The sequence below is a fragment of the Oreochromis niloticus genome, linkage group LG5 (assembly GCF_001858045.2).
Source record: "Oreochromis niloticus isolate F11D_XX linkage group LG5, O_niloticus_UMD_NMBU, whole genome shotgun sequence".
Lineage (NCBI taxonomy): Eukaryota > Metazoa > Chordata > Actinopteri > Cichliformes > Cichlidae > Oreochromis > Oreochromis niloticus.
The window spans coordinates 29,633,825-29,647,188 of record NC_031970.2 but is presented as its reverse complement, the minus strand read 5'-3'; the positions used below and the strand labels follow the sequence as shown (position 1 = coordinate 29,647,188).

Genomic DNA, 13,364 nt, shown 5'->3' with positions numbered 1-13,364 from the left:
CTAAAAATTGGCTGATTTAAGAATAAAAAGAGGCAAAGATTCAACAATCTGCAAAAAACTTTGTCTGTAAATTCTGAAAAATCTTCAGAATAATGTTCCTTACCTTAAAATTATGATGAATTTAAATATCTCATCACCTACAGTAGAAAATGTCTGGGCTATTTTGACCCAGCATTTTGAGTTTCTTGTGTTTTGGTAATATTTTGTATTATGGTTTATGTTCGGGTTCATTTATAGTCATAGTTGTTGTATTTTTGAATTTCCTGTATTCCATGTTTAGTTCTTTGATGATTAGATTCCCTCTTGTGTCTTGTTTGTCTTGTGTTCCATTCTGCTTCCCACAGCCCATCATGACCCCTCTCGTCTGCCGTTCCTCCACTCCTCTGTCACACTCGTGTTGTTAGTCTTGCATTCTTTCATTTCCTGTTTTATTGTGAAGGTCATATGTTCCATGTTCAGTGTGCTTAGGTTAGCTTCCCTGGTCTCGTCATGTCTAATTTGTCTCAGCTGCGTTCCCCAACTAGTGTGTTTTAGGGAAATAGTAGAAAGTTGTTATTGGATCTCCGTGATCTTTGGGCCATCTGACAACACTGTATTAAAAACAGGCATGATCCTGTCAATGAAATCACTGCATGGGCTCAAGAACACTTTCAGAAATCATTCTCTGTGAACCCAGTTTGCCATGCTGTCCAAAACTGCAGGAAGAAGAAGCCATATGTGAACATGAGCCAGACATCTTGCTGTCACTTCTGGGCCAAAGCTCATTTAAAATGCACTGAGACAAAGATGGAAAAAAAACGGTTCTGCTGTGAAATAAATCTGAAATTAACAAATTTCTTTTTGGAGAACATAGACATGGACTAAAAAGAAGAGGGACCATCCATCCTTTTATCAGCGCTCAGTTCAAAAGCCTGCATCTCAGCTGGTACAGAGTTGCATCAGTGCCTGTAGAACTGGCAACTTACACATCTGGAAAGGCACGACCAATGCTGAAAGTGTTTTCCAGCAAAGCCCTTGGAAACTTCAGCAAGACAATGCCAAACCGCATACCTCATCTATTACGCTGCTATTTTTGTATATGCATACAAACCCCCCCTAACCATTTTAAAAAAATAAAATATATAAAACAATCAATCCTTTTGTTATGAAGCTTTATGTTTAATTACCGTTTTGTTTAATTTTGCGCAACACAGCAGCAAACCGATATTTCAAAATGGATGTGAAAATGTCACAGATCGCTAATTGCATCAGCAAGCATGTTATTGTCACATTATTAGATCACGTATGATTGAAAGTCATTATTGTTGCTATTACCATCGCAACCCCCTCCCCAGCTAGCAAGCCCATCATTAATCATCATCATCATCGTCATCATTACTGTCTTCATAATGAACAAAAACAGCAGCAAAAGTTGCAGCATCCACAGCCGCACCAACTGCAACAGAAGCAGCATGATAGTCGGTGTTAACAGCTGGTGTCTTCATAATGAAATGTCACTTTTCATTCAAAAGGAAATCCAGAGAATCCAGCCAAACAATGGTTCAATAATACAGGCTGAATAGCGTGACATGAAGCACACAGTTGAGGAAGTGCTTGTCAAAAGAGTCGTAAATATCAGTGGTGTTTTATTCAAGGTCGCTGTAAACACCCGTTTTCACACCGCAAAGAACAGTGAGAATAGTGTTCTCCCCCCACTACTGTTCCTTTACACTTTTACCACTCTCCAACATTTTCTTAAGCTGATCTCATCTCTTTCACATGGTCGCATGTACTGCCCTTCTTACGAGAGCTAAACGGCAGAACTGCAACCTGGTTTAAACTGGATGCACATTAACAGCATGTTTGTAGTGTATACTGGTATATGCAGTCCTGCATTCCTCCACTTAAAAAAATAAAAATTGACGCTGACGTGACTGACATCATCTCAACCTGCAGACGTCCCTTTGAGATGAGGTGCACATTTTCTGATAAGACAGTCTATTACATACACACCAGGATGACAATCCGAATTGGTATTTCTCAGGTGTGATCAGAAAATTCACATATGAATGTCAGAGTCTTCAATCTACCTATGATCTCCCAGAGAAAGCCCACCTGTGGTTGAAACGTTATGAGTCCACATAAAAGTTGTTGTTTTTTTAGTTCAGCATGCATTTGCTCTTTACTCTGTACTCTCTCTCTCTTTCTCTTCACCAGTTTATATAAATGATGATAGGTAATATGGTCGCGAAGACAGAGGCAGTCACAAAACTATAATTTAATTAAAAGGTTACTGAAGCACACGGCATTTGTTACTACCCACCTCTGAGTGGCTTCAGGTTAAAAATTTCATTTGCAGGAGCAATAAAATCCCTCAGTTGGACCCAGCTGGGGACCTTTGTTGCATATCTCTTTCCACTTTTTTCCCCCTATAATCTCTCTGCTGGTGCCATATGATATGTTATAAAAGGGCCAGTGAAAACATACCTTAACCCTATGAAGCCCAAACCACGAAATAAAACACAAGTGTCTATTGAACCTTTTGACCAAACTGTTTTACAGTTTTGGTCATTACATTTTTTTGCAAATATGTGTTTTCAATTTACACTATTTTTGCTACATCTGCTACTTTTTTTTATGAAATTTATTACTTTAAATTGTTTTGTGTAACTTATTTAGGTTTTATGGAGGCAGTCTGGATTCACACGGATGACGCAGAGGTGTCAAAAACTCATGTATCAGATACGTTACACTTGGCATCAAAGGGTTAATATTGGAGTTTCTCAGGCACGTTCATGAATAACTATTTCCTACAAAACTAATGGTGTTCCCGTCACCCTGAGCTGCACAATGTGTTTGGAGAAGACTGACAAATGTTGGCACATCATTTCTCATAACACTCTTGCAAGCAGTGTCTTGTTTCACCTGCTGTATGAATAAAACTTGATAGCCCCAACCTGCACATGACTCTTCACCCAGCTTCACCTGCTCTCGCTGTGTACTACATGTACATGACTGCAAACAGGGCAGATATTGTACACTATGGAAATAAGCTTGCAGTTTACTGAAACAAACACCACCTACGCCACCCACCTTGCATATAAGTTAACTTTTTCTTCTCCTTCAGGGCTTCTGGTCTTTTATAACAGGGTAGGTGAGCAATGACGTGTGTGATATTGTTTGGTATTGTTTGGAAAGTGACACACTCCGGGGTTTGACAGAGAGGCGCAGCAGGGACTGGATCGGATCCATTCGCTCTGTGAAGAGATATTGGCGTTTTGACCGAAGGGGTCCGTGCCCATCATTAATGACCTTTTCAAACACGCAGACTGAATACATTTTATCGAGTCTACACTGTTAAACCTCACGCTATCCCAGGGCTGCTTTGTTCTGTGAAGAGTTGGGCCCGCATAAATCACAGATTCAAATATTTTGATGTAGTTCCTTTTAACAACAGCACAGCAATGATGGGAGCAGGCATAAATAGAAAGAGAGCCGCTGTAGCTTTTCTGTGATTAGCATGTGTAATTTGCCTGTAGCCATAAAGAAAACATTATCCTAAATATAAAGGAGGCCAGCTTGAGAGAAGATGAGTCATTATTTATTAGCAGCTGCATTCAACAATGTATTTGCAATTTTACAGTTTGCACTAAATGACTTAACGGTACGTTGTAAATGTTTATAGGCGTTCTATGAGGCTGGCTATGAGGATAATTAGAATTGCTGCTTTGGATCAACCGAACGTCACTCAAACAGCATTCTCATTAAAGTGTGTTCAAATGACACTGAGCAGCCATATTCATTAGTTTTTAAGCATTGTTAAAGGAAACAAAGACTTTCCTCAACATAAAGCTTCCATAATGACTGAAAAAGTCTGTGAAATCCTCAAACTTTTGAAGCTCATGGATTTTAGAGCCGAGCCTGCGAAAGTGATTATGTGCCATGAATGATTATGGGCTAATGTGAACAGAAAGTGGCAGTAATAAAGCACCACAGGATGAACAGGGAGACTGACTGGCAGGCAGAGGAAGACACTTCCTCCTTCTGAAGCGTTACTTGCAGAATTTCCATTTCAATCATGGGCTGCCTCCAGAGAGGCCCCCAGCCCCAGAGCCTGAATGGGAGGAGTCAAGCCCCCTCTTTGCCAGTGGCGCTTAGCATCGAGCAGCACAGCCTGATGCTTCTGCTTTGTACACCTCTATCGCACCTGTGAAGAGTTTGCATGCAGCACGGGCTCCATCCTCCACTTCGCAGTCTCACTATCGCTCCCTCTGCCGTCTCCCTTTGCAAACACCCCGCTATCTTTAAGCACAATGTGATAACACCAAACCTTTCTACCATGCTCCACAAAGAAGTTGGCAGTCTTTCTAAACTTTACTTTCACTTTCTTATAGATGCTATAAAAAGAGAAAAATAATTGAGTGCATCAAATCAGCAAACTTTTGTCCACCTCAAGTCCTGAGTTTGGAAGAAACTCAGGAGTGGACAGAAGTGGATCATCTGAGTGTCTCATTGGACGCTGCATCCTTTCATTGTGGAAATGAAGATCCAATTTAGGGGTTTAATTTTTTAATACAATCTCGGTTGAAATGTGAGTGCAGCTCTCAAAACAACATCTGAATATGTGAAAAGTTCTATTTTATTTTATTCAAAAACCTAAACTTTCATGTATTCTTTATTCATGGTAAATGAAGTGAAATATTTCAAGCTTTTTTTGTCTTAATTAGAGCTTCTAGCTTGTGGAAATCCAGTAACTCAAATATCTGAACATTTTCTGAGATCAATCAAATAGAGATTTAAAAAACAGAAATGTCTGCCTTCTCAGGAGTATGTTAATTTATTAACTATATAGTTAATTGTGACTCCTTTGGCATGAACTACTGCATCAGTGTGGCAGTGTGGATCAGAGAAGCTCAGATTGCCGTGAGCAGCCCAGTGTTTCTCATCTTCCTATTTACAATACCCCACAGCTGACTGACTGCTTCTCTATCGGCGAGTTGGCTGGCCAATCAAGGATAGTGCTAAGATGTTCAGCAAATATTTAGGAGTAGTTTTGGTCCTGTGGCAGGTGCTAAGACTTGTTGGAAAAATAAAATCAGCATCTGCATAAAGCTTGTCAGCAGATGGAAGCATGAAGTGCTCTAAAATCTCCTGGAAGCCATCCTGCTGCCTGAACCAACCACCATCAACATCAGAAGGTGACACGGTACCCCAGATTAGCAGAGAATGTGGAAGCTTCGTACTGGACTTCTAACAGCTTGGATTCTATGACTCTACACTCTTCCTCCAGACTTTCAAAATGAAATGCAGAAGGTTTTTCTTTTTCTCCCTCCTGACACTGCCTCTGGTTCAGGAGCAGCTGATTGGATCAGGCCACTCCTGAATGTAATGTAAGAGTTGCAGCCCCTGTTTAAGAGCCTTTACCTGGCTCTTGATGCACTCACACCAGCATCAATCCACTCCTTGTGAAGTTCTCCAAAGTTCTTGAATTGACTTTTGTTGGCAATCCTCTCAAGGCTGCTCCCATTCTCACTGCTCGTGCACATCTTGCCACACATTTCCTTCCCAGTCAACTTTCCACTGATACTCTCTGATACTCTTTTCAGCAGTAACCTTGTTTGCTTTACCCTCATTTTATCATCTCAGCGCTATCAGGTCAGCAGTCTTACCCACGTCTCTGGTTAAATATACTGAACTAGACCCAGAGATACACAATATACTGTTGCTATAATCATTTACTCACAATTTGAGATATTAGTTTTTTGATTTTCATGAACTCAAAATATTTCACTTTACATGCAATGAATGCAGAATATCTGAAAGATGTTGAGTAGCTGATAGCAAGAATATTTGAAATAAAGATCAAAAAGGGAACTTTTTCAATCTAATCTTTTGAGATGTACTAGTATGTGACGTGCTGGCTGTGCCGAGGAGTCGAAGCAGCACTTTTTGTCTGTAAGTGGGATGTACTGATGCTCACTGACATAAATAGGTCCTGCATATTTGGTAACACATCGCCTGGGTATATTTGGATGTGTTGCAATAAAACCTCTGTTTGCTCTCTCTCCCACTCTTTCTCTGTGTTTTATATAAGACTGTCACAACTAAAATGTTTTATCTTTGTGCAAATGAATTCTGGTGCAACAACTTCTTAGGGGCAGTCACAAATAATATCCTCTTGAAAGCAGTTCTGCTTTAGAAGAATGCAGATAAAATGATCGGGAAAAAATTAGGCTCGAGTAAGTGGCTCACTGGCTTTCTCCCTCTGTGTCTCCTTCTCTCTCCCTCTGTGCTGTCAATACTGTAAGTAAGATGAAAGGGCTGTTTAGGTGAAATACAATAAAGACATTTCTACCTCCGGGTCCACTGGCTCAGGATCGATGGCTGCCAGGCGTGTTTTACTGTAACTAACATGCACGAATAACATCAGATGATGGATCTTTCGTTTGTCACAAATATTTTTTTTTGTCTGCCATGACACAAGAGAGCAGTCATCCACGAGGAGAGCATTACCTCACCGAGCTCGATTTGTCTTTCTGATATGACTGGAACATGAGGGTATCTTCAACATGTCAGAGAACAGATTCTTTACTGTGATGCCATGTGTCTGATTATTTCTGTTTGCTCTGATAACCTCAGAAGAAATGAGTGAGCGTTCTATAACACAACAAACGTACGCTGAGACTCAGTGAGAGCAAGGTTTGTAAACAAGGTTGCTTATTGCAGCTTTGAAAGAACTCAGAGTACAGGTCATGCCCTTGATGACGTTTTAATACTTTGCCAGTCTCTGACTACATTACATTTATTGCCAATTATTAACTACAGTTCTATTCATTTTTTAAACAACACATCAGGCAACAAAACAAGCTCACCAAGGCTGAAAAATGTTATGCAAAAAGTTGCCAGAGGAAGGAATCGATATCTTAAAGGACGGCAGACCCGCATGGGTGAAAGATACATGCAGGCTCCAAAGCTATTGAAATGCACTGTACGATGAAATGATGTGGTTTTACAAATCATAATCATTATTTTAGGAGAGAAAAAAATGCAATTTGACCAGTTGAGCAAATCCATGTATTTTTACACAGCAGTGGTAATGATGCATTGCAGTTGAACATTCTCCGGTCCCACAGAATGCTGTAAAAACCAAGCGAAACCACCAAATAAGTTCATCCGTAATAATCTGTTCCACTGCGCAGTTCTTTTAATTTGCTAAACTTCATTAGTAACAGTTGCATGGCTGCATTTAATAACATGACATAATGCATTATTTATTAAACAAATGTGGCATGAATACACACATCTCATCTTGGCTAACTAATAGTAAGTGCTTGTGTTAATGTGCTTAACCAGGTTTCACTGTCCTCTGTGGCTTAACGTTTCAAGTGTGCTCCTCTGAAAAATGTATAAGACAAGATGAGATGTGCTCTAATTTGGACAGTTCACAGATAAGGCACCCGGGGTTTTATATATACATATATATATATATATATATATCTAAAGTATTTGCTGACACTGTAGCATTAGCTGGAATAAATTTAACATTTAACAGGTAACAGATTGCTGAAAAGAGAGCCCGAATGCAAAACACTGAGGAAGGTTAAATAAGCACAATACAAGCTTTTAATGCCAAAACTAAAGGTAAACACACTTCAACAAGCAGTTAGAACAAAACAGGAATCCGAAAGGGGATAGAAGAAGGTCAGAGGGTGAGTAAACAGACTAACAGCTGACAAGGGGAGAAACAACATGACTAAAGTATATACATGCACAGGCCAGACAGGATACAAGTGAACACAGACATGTTAGACTAGGTGGCGCAGACAATCATAAAGAAGGGGAAAACAAGCAAAAAAAACCTGGAGATGTGAAATATAAAATGGGAAGTAAGAACCAACAATACAAGGAAACGAATACATTAAACAGAGTGTAGCAAAGCAGAGAAACAGGTGTCACTTGGAGCTCTTCTTATGTCATTAATATGAGCTTTGCTCCTTTTTCGTCCTTGCTCCTGCCTGAGATGCCAAAAATCAATTAAGGTCTATCAAAAATCTAAGTACACCTCGTAATTCAGTAGCTTGTAGAAGCACCTTTAGCTGCAGTAACCTGAAGTAATCGTTTTTCTGTATGACTTTCTCAGTTCATCACGTGGTTGTGGAGCAATCTTTGGCCCAGACTGTTATAGTTTTGCAGCTCTGCTTGGGATCATTGTCCTGTTGAATGACCCATTTTCGTCCAGGCTTTAACTGTCAGGCAGATGTCCTCGCATTTGACTCTGGAATACTTTGGTATACAGTGGAGTATACAGTCGACTCAATGACTGCAATTTGCAGCTTTAACATTTGACATGCTAACTGAGGCCTGTAGACTCTGAGATGTAGCTCTTGGGTTTTTTTCTAATTTGTGTGAGCATTGCATGATCTGACCTTGGGATGAGTTTGCTGGAATTTCAATCCCTGGTAACACTGTAGTGGAGTGTGAACACACACTTTAATTGTCCAGACCAGCAATGCCAATACTTCTGCTTTTAGTCTTAATCTAGTGCATCTGATGAGCAGTAGCTGGCTGTTACCCTTCTTATGGAAACAGTAAGGGTGCACCTAGTTTTTCCCAGCACTTGCACAGAGACCTTAGAAAACCTTTATTTCCAGGACAGACGAAGCTTACCAGATAATCGAGGATGCACAGGTATATCTTTTTGGAAACCTTGAGTGTTTAAAAGAGGTGTGGTACACAGGTGCAATACGAACCAGTGTGAGATGAGGACTCTTTAAACAACTAGTCCTTTTCATCTGTGTGTTCTTTAAGTCATTTAGAATGACTTTGTCTTATTGTGTGATTGAAAAAAGCTGCGCAGATATCTTTTCACACTGTCCTATGTTGTGAATTCAATTAAAATTAAATATAAGCATAAGCACTGTTACCAGTCATAATATAGAGTTGTAGCTGGGCTATAGCTAAGCAATTCATGATGCACTTGTGTCAAATGTCATGTTTAATATAAAATGACTTTAAAATGATGGCTCCAGGGTAAGGCTGTCTCATTTTGTTGAACGTTTGTCGCCTCAACTCTTTGCTCCTTGTGTCTCTTCCTCACCTCCTCTGCTCACATCTCTAGGAGTGACTAAGACACAAATGGAGGAGTGAAGGAGAGGAATCAAGTATGTGCAACTTTGGAAACAAGAAAGAGACATAAGAAAGGATGCAAACACAAATCAGCCTAAAGTTAACCAGGAGTAAAATTTCTTTATTTTATCCCAATCAGACATCTGATTTTTAAATCAGGACAACCATTCTCAGGTAAAGAACACACAGTGAATGCACTATTCAATAAATCCCACCAGTGGTTATTCACACATACAGCTTTTAAGCTGTTGTTAAGATAAGTGGCTGGTTTAAGACATTTGCACAAACCAACTGATGTCAGTGCAAGCATCATGTTTGAGGCACCTGAGTGCACAGAGAGAACTAAAGAAGTCGGTTATAATAATAACACTAATAATAATAATAATCCTTTTAATGCATAGAACTTTTGAAAAGATATTTACAAAGTGCTTTACAGAACACAATAAAATAGATCCCAATCAAAAAGAAATAATCTCTACAAGAACTGGTATCAGTTCTAAATATTTACTTGTATGTTGATTCTGTGCACATACGGGGCATATTTTGTTCCTGCTCATGTGGATTCTCCACGGTGTTCGTTTGTTGTTGTGTGTACGTTCTGTGTGGAAATATGCTAAAAAGGTTGGATTACTGTTTTTATTTCCCTTTCTGTTGGCAACAGAAGACATCTTATGAAAACACATGCCTTTTTAATAAACTGAGCAAGTGTTTGATGTGTAAATTTGTATTCCAGGCATGTAAATAGAATGCTATCAGCTACTCAACATCTGTCTGTCAGAGTTTTGACTTGTCACCAATGTTCTTCTTCTTCATCTATGCGCAGTTCTCTCTTATGTACATTTCCTTTCTGCCTTGACAAGAAAGCAAACTGGCAAGTGTAGCCCGAGGCAGAGCAACAGAGCCTTTGTTTAAAAGGTTATACATTTGTGCTCATGCTGATAGAGAACTTGCAAGCCCACTGGCTTAGCAACTGTTTCATCTAGGACAAAATAATCACATATGTGCACCGAAATTATATGGTGCAGCAAAAGTTCAGTCTTCAGCTATGGAAAAACTTTGTTGCCATAGATGCAATTGTTTTCAGTGAAAAGTCTAACTTGTTTATTTCTAACTATATGTACGTCTCTAACTATAAATAAACATATTCCTACACATGTGGGCATGCATCTGTCTACACAACATCAAAAGCAATCAATATCATTTGCTCTAAATAAACATTATAAGCAGCACAAAGTAATTTTGGTATTGTTATTGTTAATCCATTTATCCAGTATTTATCAATCTCAGCAGAGCTGCCCAGAACCCCCCCTCGCTCCCCACCACTACCACAGGCTGTTGTGTTGGGATACCGTGGCATTCCCAGGCCATCTGAGACAAATCTGTGTCCTGGGTCTGCCTTACTGCCTCCTAATGGAAGAACCTGCCCAAAACACCTCACCTAGGAAGCATCCTAACAATACCTGAAACACTTCAGCGGGCTCTTCGCAGTGCAGAAGTGCAGCAGCTCGACTGTGAGCCCCTGCTGAATAATCAAGCACCCTTTCTCTAAGTGGGAACCCAGCCATCCTGTGGAGGAAGAGTTATGTCACTACCACAGCTCATGGCTAGTGTTGGGGTCGTTACTCACAAAGATTAAAGTATTACACATTACTCATTACTTTTCTTAAAATTGATGCAGTATGTTACCTAATTACTCAGCATAATTTTTTACAATACTTTTGCACTATTCCATGAATTATGTGAAACACATTGTCTTGTAATTACTTGTCCACACACCAACACAAATCGCTATCCTGACACACATACGATCTTTCCTTTAGTGTTTACATGTGAACACAAAGCCGACAACACAAAGCAAAGTGATTTTCCTTACAGGGAGGAATGAAGGCCACTGACTGCTCCTCTTGTCTTTTTTACCTGTTGAAATTCAGCTTCTTTTCTCGCATTCACTAACTGTTGGCTTTACTCTGGTTTCTTTGCTAGCTTTGTGTTAGCATGCTGTCTGTGCAGATGCTTTTGGTATAGACAGGAAACGAAGACTGACCAATAAACTAACTGCCTTAACTTCAGGTTCCTGCTTTCTTTTCCCTCCCGCTAAGTCACTAAAGCAAGTTTTGGTAGCTGGGAACTGGATCGCCAAGCTTCTGTCTTCTGCCAGTCCAAAACTCACCAGACCCGAACAGTTCATCCTGCAGGTGGTGAACCCAAAGGAAAGCAGCCCCATGTGGTTTTTTTGACAGCTGAGCTGGCTAGGCCTCATGAGAAGGTTCTCCATTGTTCATCTTGTAGGCATGTGTGGTCTCTCACCAGCGACCGCATTAATTTTGGGAAACGCATCATGGACAGAATGCCTCTGAGAGGATAGCTCCTGGGATCAGTCAAGCAGCACTCAAACCTCTCCACCATGATAAAATGCAACTTAAAAAGTGTGAGTTTACAGCTAAACTACTAAAATATACTGTAGTCCCCAATTTTCATAATTTCAATATGCTCCCTGCAGAGCAAATATAATGGAGCAGATAAGTTACAGCCTTAACTTATATGAAATGGAAAGTTCCACATCTATAGAGCCACTGCAATTCAAAGGAAAATGTTTAGACTGTAGCTTTTTACATAAAACATATATTTATTATCCTATTAAGCAAACAATTTTTCATACTCAAACAAAGCCACATTTTATTTTTAATCCTGACAATATTGTTCTATAGTTTTACACCCAGTCACACAAATACACTCACACACACCTGACATTTCAAAGAACATGAGTGAAAGGAAATTGTTGTACAGTTCAATTCAGAATTGCTTATCGCTCGGAGGCATCTCTCTGTACACACGTTCTTCAAGATACAGAACTGCAGAACACTAGAAGAAAAAGGTTTGTACAACATCCACACATTCCTTTACATTAGCAGGTTTCCTGCATAGCACTAGTTCAAAACATATATGCATTCTGAAAGAAGATTCAATATCCATTAAATAACCTCAGGACATAATGTGCATGCTCCTGGAAAGAGTGTGGTTAGAAATATATATGTATGTCTTGTATAAATGGCCTCGCTAGAAGTCTGACTAGCTATCCAAACAGCTAAACATGAACCCAGGAACTCCAGACAATAGATGAGATCTTATGAAGTTTACTGGTTCTTTCATTTTGTGAAACTGTAACAATAAAGCATATGTGGAAATGTGCATTACTCATCTGTACTGTTAACAACAACATGTGCCTTAAACCAATGACCTAACAATGCATCTGAGAAGCTAGCATGACGATTAGCACCGCTAATTAGCATATGAACTGGCGATCTCATTTACATATGAATAGCGCATTGAAAACTTGTTAACTGAGATCCATCACACATAAAGACAACACTTGGAGTGTCTCATTGCTTTTTACCATTAAATACTTACAGACTATGCTTTAACAAACACCCAAAAGAAGGAGATGAAAGTGGAGCGGCCATCTTGAAACAGCATAGCAAGAAAACATCCACTTCCTGTCTAACTCTTCTTCTACTGTCATAAAATATCGACTTAAAGGGGCCACAGAGTGGCACATTTTACTAACATCTGAAACATGAAATTAACTAAGCAGTAACATAACATCTTGTGTTCTCTTGTGCTTTCAAACACTTTGTGTTGTAAAACTCAGCCTCTGGAAATAGCCTCACATGAGCTGAAGTCCCCCCACTGTTTGATATAACAACCATCTAAAGGTCACAGTCAGCTCAACCTCCCTCCCAAACCAAACTCCCTCACTCCCACCCCTGCTATTGACTTCATAACCAAAAACATTTGTTCATTTCATTTGCGGCTTTTGTAGGAACTAAATATCCCAGAGACGTTTTAGTCCGTTTCGACGTCTGATCTTACCATGAGCTCATTAAAAATACATGATCAGCATTCCAGCTTTGGCACTTGGATAACTGCTTTTAGTTCCCCCTCGCCAACATCTGATGGAATTAAAAAGTCGGTATTAACACGACTAATTCCATCCTCAGGGGGATTTACATGCACACTGTATGATAGCAACTTGTCAGGACACACTGATTAGTGACCACTGTATACAGTATGTGCAGTGATCTATTTCCAGCCTCGTAATGTCTGTGAAATGTGCCGTGAAGTTAAATCAGACATTTAAAACTGCAACTTTGTTAACATTATACATACAAACAGTTAGTATAGATTTGCTTTTTGGTCCTCAGGCTAAATTCTTTGCTGCTGATAATTTTATAAAGCTGATTTAAACATTCCAGGATCTT

General features: G+C 39.6%; 1 long non-coding RNA gene across 1 annotated transcript; it reads right to left on the bottom strand.

The window, feature by feature from the left end:
- Window positions 1-12,053: 12,053 nt before the first annotated feature.
- Window positions 12,054-12,699, bottom strand: LOC112846840 (uncharacterized). The gene is made up of 2 exons (XR_003220022.1): window positions 12,514-12,699; window positions 12,054-12,264 (listed from the first exon to the last, which is right to left on the bottom strand). It is a non-coding gene; the product is annotated as an uncharacterized LOC112846840 (long non-coding RNA).
- Between the last annotated feature and the right edge of the window lie 665 nt (window positions 12,700-13,364).